The sequence below is a fragment of the Medicago truncatula genome, chromosome 4 (assembly GCF_003473485.1).
Source record: "Medicago truncatula cultivar Jemalong A17 chromosome 4, MtrunA17r5.0-ANR, whole genome shotgun sequence".
Taxonomy (NCBI): domain Eukaryota; kingdom Viridiplantae; phylum Streptophyta; class Magnoliopsida; order Fabales; family Fabaceae; genus Medicago; species Medicago truncatula.
Genome location: NC_053045.1, coordinates 14,789,127 through 14,801,648, shown reverse-complemented (window position 1 = coordinate 14,801,648; position 12,522 = coordinate 14,789,127). Strand labels below are relative to the sequence as shown.

Sequence of the window (12,522 nt, the reverse complement as noted above, 5' to 3'; positions counted from 1 at the left end):
CTTGGCCATGTTATTTCTGGAGATGGTATTGCAGTAGATCCGTCAAAAGTGGAAGCGGTATCGCAATGGGAGACTCCTAAGTCCGTTACAGAGATTAGAAGCTTCTTGGGTTTAGCTGGTTACTATAGAAGGTTTATTGAAGGGTTTTCCAAGTTAGCTCTTCCGCTAACCCAGTTGACTTGTAAAGGTAAAGCTTTTGTGTGGGATGTTCATTGTGAGAACAGTTTTAGTGAATTGAAGAAGCGTTTGACGACTGCTCCAGTTTTGATTTTGCCTAAGTCCGATGAACCTTTTGTGGTGTATTGTGATGCGTCCAAGTTGGGTTTAGGAGGTGTGCTTATGCAAGAAGGTAAAGTGGTGGCTTATGCTTCAAGACAGTTGAGAATTCATGAGAAGAATTACCCGACGCATGATCTAGAGTTGGCGGCGGCGGTCTTTGTATTGAAGATATGGAGACATTACTTGTATGGTTCAAGGTTTGAGGTGTTTAGTGATCACAAGAGTTTGAAGTATTTGTTCGACCAGAAGGAATTGAATATGAGGCAGAGGAGGTGGCTTGAATTGTTGAAGGATTATGACTTTGGTTTGAATTATCATCCAGGTAAAGCTAATGTTGTTGCAGATGCCTTGAGTAGGAAGACATTGCATATGTCCGCTATGATGGTTAGAGAGTTCGAGTTACTAGAACAGTTCAGAGATATGAGTTTGGTTTGCGAATGGTTACCTCAGAGTGTGAAACTGGGTATGCTGAAGATTGATAGTGAATTTCTGAAAAGTATCAAGGAAGCACAGAGAGTTGATGTAAAGTTTGTGGACTTGTTGGTTGCTAGAGATCAGACTGAAGACAGTGATTTTAAAATCGATGATCAAGGTGTGTTGAGATTCCGAGGAAGAATTTGTATTCCAGACAATGAAGAGATTAAGAAGATGATTCTTGAAGAGAGTCATAGAAGTAGCTTGAGTATCCATCCGGGAGCTACGAAGATGTATCATGATTTAAAGAAGATTTTCTGGTGGTCTGGTTTGAAACGAGATGTGGCAAAGTTTGTGTATTCCTGCTTAGTTTGTCAGAAGTCAAAGATTGAGCATCAGAAACCTGCTGGTATGATGGTATCTTTAGATGTGCCAGAATGGAAATGGGATAGTATATCCATGGATTTTGTGATGAGTTTGCCGAATACTCCGAGAGGGAACGACGCAATTTGGGTAATCGTTGATAGATTGACGAAGTCGGCTCATTTTCTACCGATCAATATTAGTTTTCCTGTTGCCCAGTTGGCAGAGATTTATATCAAGGAGATTGTGAGGTTACATGGTGTTCCTTCGAGCATTGTATCAGATAGAGATCCAAGATTTACTTCTAGATTTTGGAAAAGTTTGCAAGAGGCTTTGGGTTCGAAGTTGAGATTGAGTTCGGCTTATCATCCACAGACAGATGGTCAGTCGGAGAGGACAATTCAGTCGCTAGAGGATTTGTTGAGAGTTTGTGTGCTTGAGCAAGGAGGAACTTGGGATAGTCATCTTCCGTTGATCGAGTTCACATACAATAATAGTTATCATTCTAGTATTGGAATGACACCTTTTGAGGCTTTGTATGGTCGGAGATGCAGAACTCCGTTGTGTTGGTTTGAGTCAGGTGAAAGAGTGGTCTTAGGACCAGAGATTGTTCAACAGACTACTGAGAAAGTTAAGATGATTCAAGAGAAAATGAAAGCGTCGCAGAGTCGACAAAAGAGTTATCATGATAAGCGCAGAAAGGATCTTGAGTTTCAGGAAGGAGACCACGTGTTTTTGAGAGTCACTCCTATGACTGGTGTAGAACGTGCATTGAAGTCAAAGAAGTTGACCCCAAAGTTTATTGATCCGTATCAGATATCAGAAAGAGTTGGAACGGTGGCTTATCGAGTGGGTTTACCACCGCATCTTTCGAATTTGCACGATATTTTTCATGTGTCGCAACTTCGTAAGTATGTTCCGGATCCATCTCATGTGATCCAGAGTGACGATGTGCAAGTTAGAGACAACCTTACGGTAGAGACTTTACCGGTGAGGATTGATGATCGTAAAGTGAAGACGTTGAGAGGCAAAGAGATACCTCTCGTGAGAGTCGTTTGGTCGGGAGCGACTGGTGAAAGCTTGATGTGGGAGCTTGAGAGTAAGATGCTGGAGTCTTATCCAGAATTGTTTGCTTGAGGTAAATTTTCGAGGACGAAAATCTTTTAAGTGGGGCAGAGTTGTAACGCCCACCTTCGTTTAATTGTTTATTTAATCGAGTTTAAGCGGTTATATTATATTTTTATAATATATGTGTGAGTTTTGTTGATTGAGTTGATTTGGATAATTTGACGTGTTTTGATAAGATTATGAGACTTATTTTATTGTTAAATAAAATAAGATTTGATAAAAAAAAAATAGAAATATGAAAAATATTTAGTTGAGGGCTGTTTTGATATTTTAGATAGTTTTGGGGGAGAAAGTGAGATAAGAGAAGTAATTAGGAAGAGATATAAATAGGGAAGACCTAATTGTTAGAAAAACTATTGTACGTGAAAACTTTTGGAAAAAGGGAGAAAAGCTAAGAGAAGGGAGAATCAAAGAGAGCTGCGATTTTTCTTCATAACCAGGTAAGGGTGAGACTAATAACTCAGTAATGGTAATTGATTGTAATTCTGATGATTAGTTAGCAAGAATTAGGATTGAATTGGAGAAAACGAAAACTAGGTCAAATCCCTAGAATTGATGATCAAACGGTAGGAATTGATTAAATTGGTGTAGAAAGTGTTCCTAGACCTTAGATAATGTTTAGGATGAACTTTGGAATCAGTATTAGGCTTAGAACCATGAGAATCGTCGAATTTTTGTGGAAATAGCAGGTCTGGCCGTAGCGAAATTCATCGCTCGCCACGGCGAGCTATGAGTTTCGCCTCTCGAGTGATGAACATTCATCGCTCGCCTCGCGAACCCTTTTCCCTCGCCTCGCGAGTTGTGCAATGCAGCTCGCCACAGCGAGCAACCTTACTCGCCATAGCGAGCTAAGGCAGAAAGCATGTAAGCTTTTGCAATTTCGACTTTTTAGTTGGACCTTGAGTGCCATTGAGTGCCTGAACATACCTAGTAATGATTAGGAATGAATGTAGGACATGATTGAACCTAGAACAACATTGGTTTGGAATTTGACTGGTACTCGCCATGGCGAGTAGGAACTCTCGCCTCGCGAGCACTTCCAGATTGGAGTGTCTTGAGTGTTTGTGCGATCTGTGTCGCACGTTTTGATCAAGAGTGAATCCCTAATTGGTAATGAGACCTAATGACGATGTTTAATGCAATCTGTAAAGCCATTTAAGATATGTCGATATTAATTGAGCATGATTAATGTGCTATGCATTATGTAAGATATGAATTAAATATTATGATGCCATTGAATTGTAATTGATATAATGATATCATCCTGTTGTTGTGTGACTTGACTATGTTGCTGCTGTTATTTAACTAAGTGCATAATGTCTATATATGATGAATAAGATGAGGTTTAGCTCCAAATTATTGGATGCATATTGATATGATGATTACGGTGATTTGTTGATAAGAGTCCATGCATTAGCATTCATTGAGCTTAGTCCTCACCACGATTATTTAGGAGCTTTGTCCTCCGCACGTTTAAAGTATATTAATACTTATGATGACGATTGGTACCACATGCATATAAGGAGTCTAAGAGCATTGTCGCATTGTCGTGTCTAAGATGCTATGTTGTTGATGATGATTGAATATGTGAATATGTGATAATTGTTTATCAAATATGCAAAGTTGTTTAATATTGATTATGATGTTAATGTTAATTTATGATTCGAATTACATTGATTAACATTATTTTGTTATGAAATCTCACCCCTTCTGCTTGAAAATGTTGCCCTTCGTATGGGTAACTTGCAGGTGATCGTGCTTAGTGTGCAGTTTGCTGTTGTGAGTGGCCTTGCCTCACTGTGTCGTCTAGGTCGCTCTGATACGTAACGGGATGGGGTTATATGTTATGCATGCTTCATTCTCTTACGTGACTGCTATGTTATTTTTATAATATTATGGATTATGATTTGAAATATTTTGATGGGGCCTGCGTGCCAAAACGTTTTATGGATTATGAAATAATTTCCGCTGTAAAGTTTAAGTTATTTGGTTAAATTGTTATTTAACTGGTTTTGATTATGTTAATGTGATATCCCGTTTGTTTATGCTGTTTACTCTGATAATTGTTTAAGAAATTTTCATATTGGAAAAACGGGGTGTTACACTTCTGCCCCTGGAAAATTACTAGATTTCATGTAGTGTTTGTCTAAGAAGTGAGTGATTATTAACTAGCGAACGACACCGAAAGAGAGTTGACCCTAGTTGTAGGTACATAAGAGGTGACATTACTAAGACTGAGCGGTGCTCCACCACACCTAGGATGTAACTAGTTAGTAATTAGGAAAACAGATGTCTAGCTAAAGGAAATAAGTTGTAGCCTAATAGAACCATTCTCTTGAAACCCTTGGTAAAGTAGACGTAGATTAGAGTTGTCCGTTTGTAGAACTACTAAATAAACATAGAGAGAGTGTGATATGAGTCTCCTATGAAACATAGATAAGCAGACCAAAGAGAACTTTGACCTTCATTGCATTAAGAAACATCGGAAAGCCAAATTTTACTTGCCTCTAAGCCAAATTTCATATTTGTAGGGCACATTCCCCTAGGAATTAGACGGTGACCAGAAAAGTTAAGCTAGTTTGAGGAGATTCTTAGGTTAGGTTATAATTCACATCTTCCAATGTTATTTCCGAACAATATACTTTCGGATTTTATTGATATTATGATTTATATCATTAGAGTTTGAATCAAAGTATCATACAAAATTTAGAATAGTTGAGAAGTTTGGTGTAATAATTATATTTTTAATTGCTATCGTAAATAATTAAAACATGCAATGAATGAATTATAAAAGATTTATTGAAGTGTAAAGATAATACAATATTTAGTGATGGTTATGACGTGTATGTTAGATTCAATTTTCATAGTAGGATGTACAATCATGTCTTTTTCTTTTCATTTATGAGCAACCGTGTAGATAAAATTAGTTTTAATTCAAGACATCAAAGATCTTCTTAACCAGAAAAAATTGCAATCTTAGTATTTTTTTTACACTTTCGATTTTGGCCAATCCTTGGGTCTAAACATTGTTTTATCATTGTTAAACTTTAATAAATAAAATATATTTTCTGGTGCTTGGAAGGAGCTCTCAAATTTTAGAAAGAGTGAATTTGCTTGTGATTCTTACAAGTATTGAGGCTTGAGTTTTAAGGTGATGACTAATAGAAATTTGTTTGCAAATTTCCATTTTAAATCCTAAAGGTACATTTTAATACATCTAATATATTTGTGTTGGTTTTAGAGGGTGATATGAGTTGATGAAAAATATAAAGAGAAAAACAATTTGAGTTACATGGTAAGATTCTTATTGAACAATTTTTGTTTGATTTATACTAAACTAAAAAACGTTGAAATGCTACTACCTGTACATAAAATAACGTAGACCCCTTGTTTGTTATTCAGATTATGTCCATTGTAAAGCGCATAAAATCTAGACTTTCCGGTTGGAACTCGAGATACTTATCTTTTGGTGGACGTCTGGTCTTGTTGAAGTCTGTCCTGTCCTCGTTGCCTGTTTATGTTCTTTCTTTTTTTAAGGCTCCGTCAGGTATCGTATCCTCTATCGAATCTCTTTTTTGTAATTTTTTTTGGGGGGGGAGTGTAGATCATAGGAAAATTTCTTGGATTGATTGGCAAACTATTTGTCGGAGTTAGGAGGTTGGTGGTTTGGGGGTAAGGAGAATTAAGGATTTTAATATTGCTTTGTTAGGAAAGTGGTGTTGGAGGTTGTTGGTGGATAGAGAAAGTTTATGGTATAGGGTGGTCTCGGCTCGGTATGGGGTGGAGGGGGGTTATGTCAGAGAGGCTGGCCGTGAGGCATCAGCCTGGTGGAGGGAGATATCTGTGTTGAGGGTGGAAGGGTGGTTTAGCGATAATGTTAGCCGCGTTGTGGGTGATGGGAAAAATACTATGTTTTGGACGGATGCTTGGGTGGGTGGGATGCCTCTTAGCGAGCGTTTTACTAAACTGTTTAATTTGTCGTTGTTGAAGAGCGAATCCGTGTTTGGTATGTTTACTTTAGGTTGGGGGCTAGAAGGGGCGGCTTGGAGGTGGAGACGGGGTTTGTTTGCGTGGGAGGAAGAATTAGTGGGGGATCTTAGGTTGTTGCTTCAAAATGTTACTTTGCAGGTTGACAGGGTTGACAGGAGGTTTTGGCGGTTGGAAACTGATTCTGTTTACACTGTTCGTAGTGCTTATAATTTTTTGACAGCTAATGCTCCTACAGATGGTGCAGTGTCCTTGCCTTTCTTGTGGAATAGGGATGTCCCTTTGAAGGTTGTGTTATTTGCTTGGCGGTTGCTTCGTGATAGGTTGCCTACCAAGGACAATCTTATTCGGCGTCATGTGATGGGTATCGATGATCAATTTTGTGTTGGATGTGGGGAGGTGGAAACATCTTCTCATTTATTTCTTCATTGTAATTTATTTGGTGCTATTTGGAACTATATTTTTCGGTGGATTGGTGTTTCTTCTGTTTTGCCTGGAGATGTTATTAGTCTCTTTAATCAGTTCAACTTTTTTGGGGGTGCAGCTAATTCAAGGAAAGCCCTCTTACAGGTTATATGGTTTGCATCTGTATGGGAAATTTGGAAAGAAAGAAACAACAGGGTATTTAATGATAAGAATTGCTCTATACCGCAATTGGTAGATAAGATAAAGTCATTAACTTTCCTGTGGTTGAAGGGGAAATATGTTACTCTCCCTTCTAATTATCATGGGTGGTGGCTCTGTCCGTTTACTATTTTAGGTGTTGGGTAATGGTTAACTCTTTTTTGATTTGTTGTTGTTTGGTGGTGATCACTGTACTTTTGTTGTAGACAATTTGTATTTTGGTGTTTCTTCCTTAGCACACCTTGTGCTAGGAAGGCCTTGTTGATGTGGTAATATATTTCATTTTAACCTCTTCAAAAAAAAAGATTATGTCCATTGTGTTAACATTTTCAAGGAGCCAAGTCAGCAATACTACCAAAAATATGTTACTTTCATTCAAGATATCAAGGATCTTCTCAATCTTGGTTGAATCACATCTATTTCTCAAGGTAATAGTTGAGCTGACTTCTTAGCAACGCATGGAGCTTCTTCATCTTCGGTTCTCATAATCCACACGTCTACTATGTCCGGCTTATCGGACCTCCTAGGAGTCGAATATGTGGGAACTTGATTTGTAGATAGTAATTTTCATTTTTTGTGTTTTTCCTTCTTATCCTTGTAACATTAAAAAAAAATGGATATTCAAAATTTTTAAACTAAGTTATCAAATCTAAAAGCGGTAAATATTTAAGCATATTTTTCAAATCCCTTCATATATTTTAGAGTAAACCACCATATTCTTCCTGACAACATATTAAAGCGTTTGAAAAGAAGACTTTGACTCTATCATGTTTTACACATATTAGTCCTTCTAATAGCAAATTAGGGACTAAATTAAAAGTAAATTGTTAAAATATATATAGACATAATAGATATTAAATGGTTAAATATATGGACAAATTTAATAGTATAATTTGTTCATGAACCTTTTTGTAAATATTAAATATATCATGAAGAACAAACCATCTATTTGGTCCCAAGCTATCACCCTCTCTCCAATTTGGTCCCTAAACTATAGAAATATACTGAGTAGTCTTTTATGTAGGTCAATGTGTGTAGTCCAATAATGAAGATGGATGTTAAGGTAAAATGAAAATATGTTGGAAGGTGAAAGAAGAATAAAGTCACGTGAGTGTTTAAAAATTAAAAAACATATGTTTAATTTGATGGCAAACCGTTAACGCTATATATATATATGGGTTTGTTATGATACACCCACTAGTTTTTATTAAGGTGTGATTTTGCAAAGATATAATTAAAAAGTTGTTAAATATCGACTGCGACTGTCCCTATGAACGTCCGGGGTTCGAACCCCAAACACCATAAAAAACAATAAAAATCATATAATCGACTGTGCTTAAAACATATGAAATAGTATAAAAAATATAGTTTAAATTAACTAATAATTATTACTATAAAAAATAACTAATATATTAATGCAATATACTAATATTAATATAAATAAATAAGTATTAATATTTGGTTTAGTTTTTTTTTAACAATGAAATAGTTTTACAATCATGATATTGCAATATAAAAAAAGTACAAAACCAATGAGGCAGTGAAAACAATAGTTCTAAAAACCTTGCCCCAATCACAAACAACAAACTAATTCTATAAATAAACTCAGTACCCAACAAAACAACAATGTTCAAAATGCTTAAGCAGACGCAACTCCCTTCTTCCTAGGTGCAGCTTCAGTTCCCTCTCTGAAACCGCTCTTGAATCGACGAGGAACGTTACACAAGTACCTCATCGTACCAATTCCAGTACGGAGGGTAAGCACAAGCAGAGCATCTACTCTTCTGGAGATGGAAACTGCGGCAACCGCACCTGATACAGAGTGTGTGGGTCTTGTTCCTTCTCTTACCGAAACTTCCAGTTCCCTTACCCATTGTAGATGCACAAAGCCAATTCCAATATCCTCAGTTTGGTTTAGTTTGATTTTAAAAAAAATATCAAAAATTCAGGTTTAAGGTTTTAATTTTGATAGATTTGAATATGAACAGCCCTACCATTAAATGAAAATGAAAACTTTGGTATAAAAAAAATCTCATCATATTTTTATAGAAGAAGTGACAAATAACCATTAAAATTCACATAAAATTGATGAGGCTGAGGTTCAAATCTCGATCAAGACATTCGGCTAAATAATTTTAAACTTAGACTTGTGGACATCTCTACAATGATAGTTTTAATTTTTTTTGTTTTAAATGGTTCCTTATTTTAATAAAATTATCGTCTCCATACCATTATTTAAATGGCAAAGACAATTTTATAAAATATGGGCCGAATTTAAACATAAACAAATATCTTTGAAGAAAAAACATAAACAAATATTGTTGTTTTTCTTTGGGAAAACATAAAATAAATGTTTTCTTATCAAGGTAAAATCATAAAATAAATATAAATGAGCAAATACATAACTTCCACATTTTTTTAATCAATAAATACATTGATGGCTAAGCACAATAGCTAGAAACAGAACAAAACAAAGGCGCCGCCCATTCGCGTAACGCCCAACAAACACAAGGCGGTTGCAGCCCAAACAAAAACTCCATAATCAATTAAAAGACAGTCACTCGGAAACAAACACCATTCATACAAACGATTTAGTAAAATATATAATTAATTGAGTAAAATATATAATTAATCAAGAAAATCACAATTGTTAAATTACAAAACGATACAATAAAAATATCTGCAATATCTGCTAGAATCATCAGATCCATATCCAAACTTGTTTTTGAATATAAATAAGAATACACAACATTGAAACTGACACTTGATTTGAAAGTTATATAGATTTATAGATCTTATAACTTTAAACTCAATGTTTTTTTCATATGCATGAATAAGATTATGTCACCGTCAAGACATAGACCTTCTGACATAATTAATCAAGGAAATTACACCCGATGGAATAATAAAATTATTCCTAATTGATCCATTAAACCATGTAGGAGATGAACCAGAAACAAAAGCCACCCTCAAAGATTTTTGTAGTATCAGATCCCCAACACATGATGCAGCCACGCTGCATCTAGCTGTTGAATTGCTCGTTGATCTACGCATATAGATGGCAAAGAGAATCACAAGGGATTCAAAAAGAGGGTAGTGTGGATCTTGGAAATTAAAGAGTAGATTTTGGTTACATGGAAGGTGAAGGAGATGACTGAATTGGGTTGTGTAGCTTGGTGAAAAACATTTGCTCAAAATAGAAAAATGGAAAAAAGAGCAGCTGCGGCTGCTGAAAGGAGTGGAACTCGTATAACCCAACCCTATTTGAGGAAGAGAGGGTATATATAGGAGTGGGAATGAGTGAAGTGAAATAGGTTTGTTCTAACTCAGTTTTTTTAGGTAACATTGGTGTAAAATTCTACCAAAAAAAAAAAAAACATTGGTGTAAATTAGTTTTTGAGAAATGATATTTGTACAATCATTTTATAATAATTTTTTTTTACAATTATCTCTTTCATACTCACATTATGTTTTTATTATCTCTCTTCCTTTTTCTTTTTTCATTGTTTTTGATCAATAGAAATAGAAAGAGAGAAAAATGAAGTTATCATGATAACCGTAAAAAAATGGTTGTATGAATTCATTTCACCAAAGGTTCGCCAAGTTTTCACGTGGCCTTTGAATATTTTTGTGTGGAAAACAATTTTGAGTTTTTAGAAAAATTCAACAAAATTCCTCCTATCCGTACATTTTTATACTATTTGTGATAAATATTAATGCGAAATTTTAATCTTAAATAATTTTATCAATTTAGTAAAAAAAAATATATAAAAATTTTAATATTTTGAAAATATACATCGAGATAAATCTAACAACATCTTATATGTTATTATTTATTTTTGTATATATTTTTCTTTTGAAAAAGCCAAAATGGAATATATATTAAACAAACCTAGACGCTAAATGTAACGCCCTAGTTATTTATTTAATTAATTTTAAATTATGTGGAGTATATATATATTATTATATATGATGTTGGGTGATTTATGTAGTGTATTATTTTATTATATGGTTTAGTTAATAATAATTAAAATAAGAATGAAATGGTAATTATTTTGGTGTTTGGGGAAATAATAGGAGTTATTAGAAGTTATGGGGAGTTAATGAAAATAGAAGGGAGTTACAAGTAATGGGAAGTTAGGAAAAGAGAGGTTAGAAAAGCTTTGTACGTAAAACTGACAAGTTGGGAGAAAAAGAGGAGAAGACCAAGTTAGAGCCAAGAGTGAATTTGTGCTGCATTTCTTCTGCAAAATTAAGGTAAGGGTGAGGTTTTCTTCAGTAATATAGTTATTGATTTCTGATTTTGTGTTTAACAGAGTTTTGGTGAGAATTTGGGAAATTGGGTTTTATGATGAAATTGTAGTTTTGAAGTTGTAAGCATGAATTTGATGTTAGAAATAGGTTCTGAGTGCATACAGAAAGTTAATTTGCATCTGTAAACTGATTTGGGGAGTGATTGGAAGAAAAATGGGATTTTTGGGTAAAACCAGTTTTCTGCCCGTACAGAAGTTCATCGCTCGCCTCGCGAGTAGCTGTGCTCGCCATGGCGAGTGAGCAACTTCATAGCTCGCCTCGCGAGCAATCCAACTCGCCATGGCGAGTAGCCCAGATTAAAACTTGATTTTTGAAAAGTTGTTATAAGATGTTTTGGGGATGGTTTAAGGTACCTAGATGATTTTAATGATGAATGGTGGAAGTTTTAGGTTAAAAAGATGAATAGGGAACTTAGAATTGGAGTTTGAGTGAGAAAATGTCACTTTTTCCCGAGAGTACCTGATTTTTACTCGCCTCGAGTTCGCCTTGAACTCGCCATGGCGAGCTAGTGTTTTTGTGAACTCGCCATGGCGAGCAGATGTGCTCGCGAGGCGAGCTACTCAGTTCCTGAATGTTGATTTTCGTGCATGAATGGTAGTACCTTAATGTTGTTGTGTTGAGCATAGTTTCATGTAATTATGCATTATTGTGGTTGATTTGATTGCTGAATTGATGTTTACTGATGATGAATGAAATGTATGCAAAGTAGTGAATCATACATGTTGTTTAAGTGGAGTCACATGGAGTTGCATTGCATGGTCAGTTGTATGTAGATATACACAAGTAGGTCCATTGCATATGCATAAAAACAGCGGTGAGGGCTTCGGTCCTGGAGTACTAGTTGCTCAACAGCGGTGAGGGCTTCGGTCCTGATGAATGCTTTAACCATTCAAAAGCGGTGAGGGCTCCGGTCCTGATTAGTACCACATGCATAATGCATTTCATTAAGAAGTCTAAGATGGTGTCTTAGCAGTGGTCATGTCATTTGCATGAGTCTTGGTTGTTGTTCGGTTTTATCTGATGTTGATGTTGGATATACATTTATTCATATATATTCATTGTGATCTTGATGTGTTGTTGATGTTATTGGTAATATGTACATTGTATACATACTTGCTAAATGAATTATTATGGTGATGTTGTTGTGACTTGTGAATTAAATATCGATATTTACAAGATTAATATGTTTGAAGTAATAGGGTGTTAGATTCATTTGATGATTTTAATATCTATATTTATTGTTGTGAATCTCACCCCTTCTGCTTGAAAACGTTGCCCTTCCTATGGGTAACTTGCAGGTGATCTTGAGTAGTAGGTGGTGGCTCAAAGTCGTGTCTAGGGCTCTGATACGTGGGATGGGAATTATCATTTTGTTATTGTTGCTTTTCCTTTCCATGTATCAAATTTTGGAAC

At 35.4% G+C, this 12,522-nt stretch overlaps 1 pseudogene; it reads right to left on the bottom strand.

Moving 5' to 3' along the window:
* Positions 1–8,281: 8,281 nt before the first annotated feature.
* Positions 8,282–9,077, bottom strand: LOC120580016 (60S ribosomal protein L37-2-like; annotated as a pseudogene).
* Positions 9,078–12,522: the final 3,445 nt, after the last annotated feature.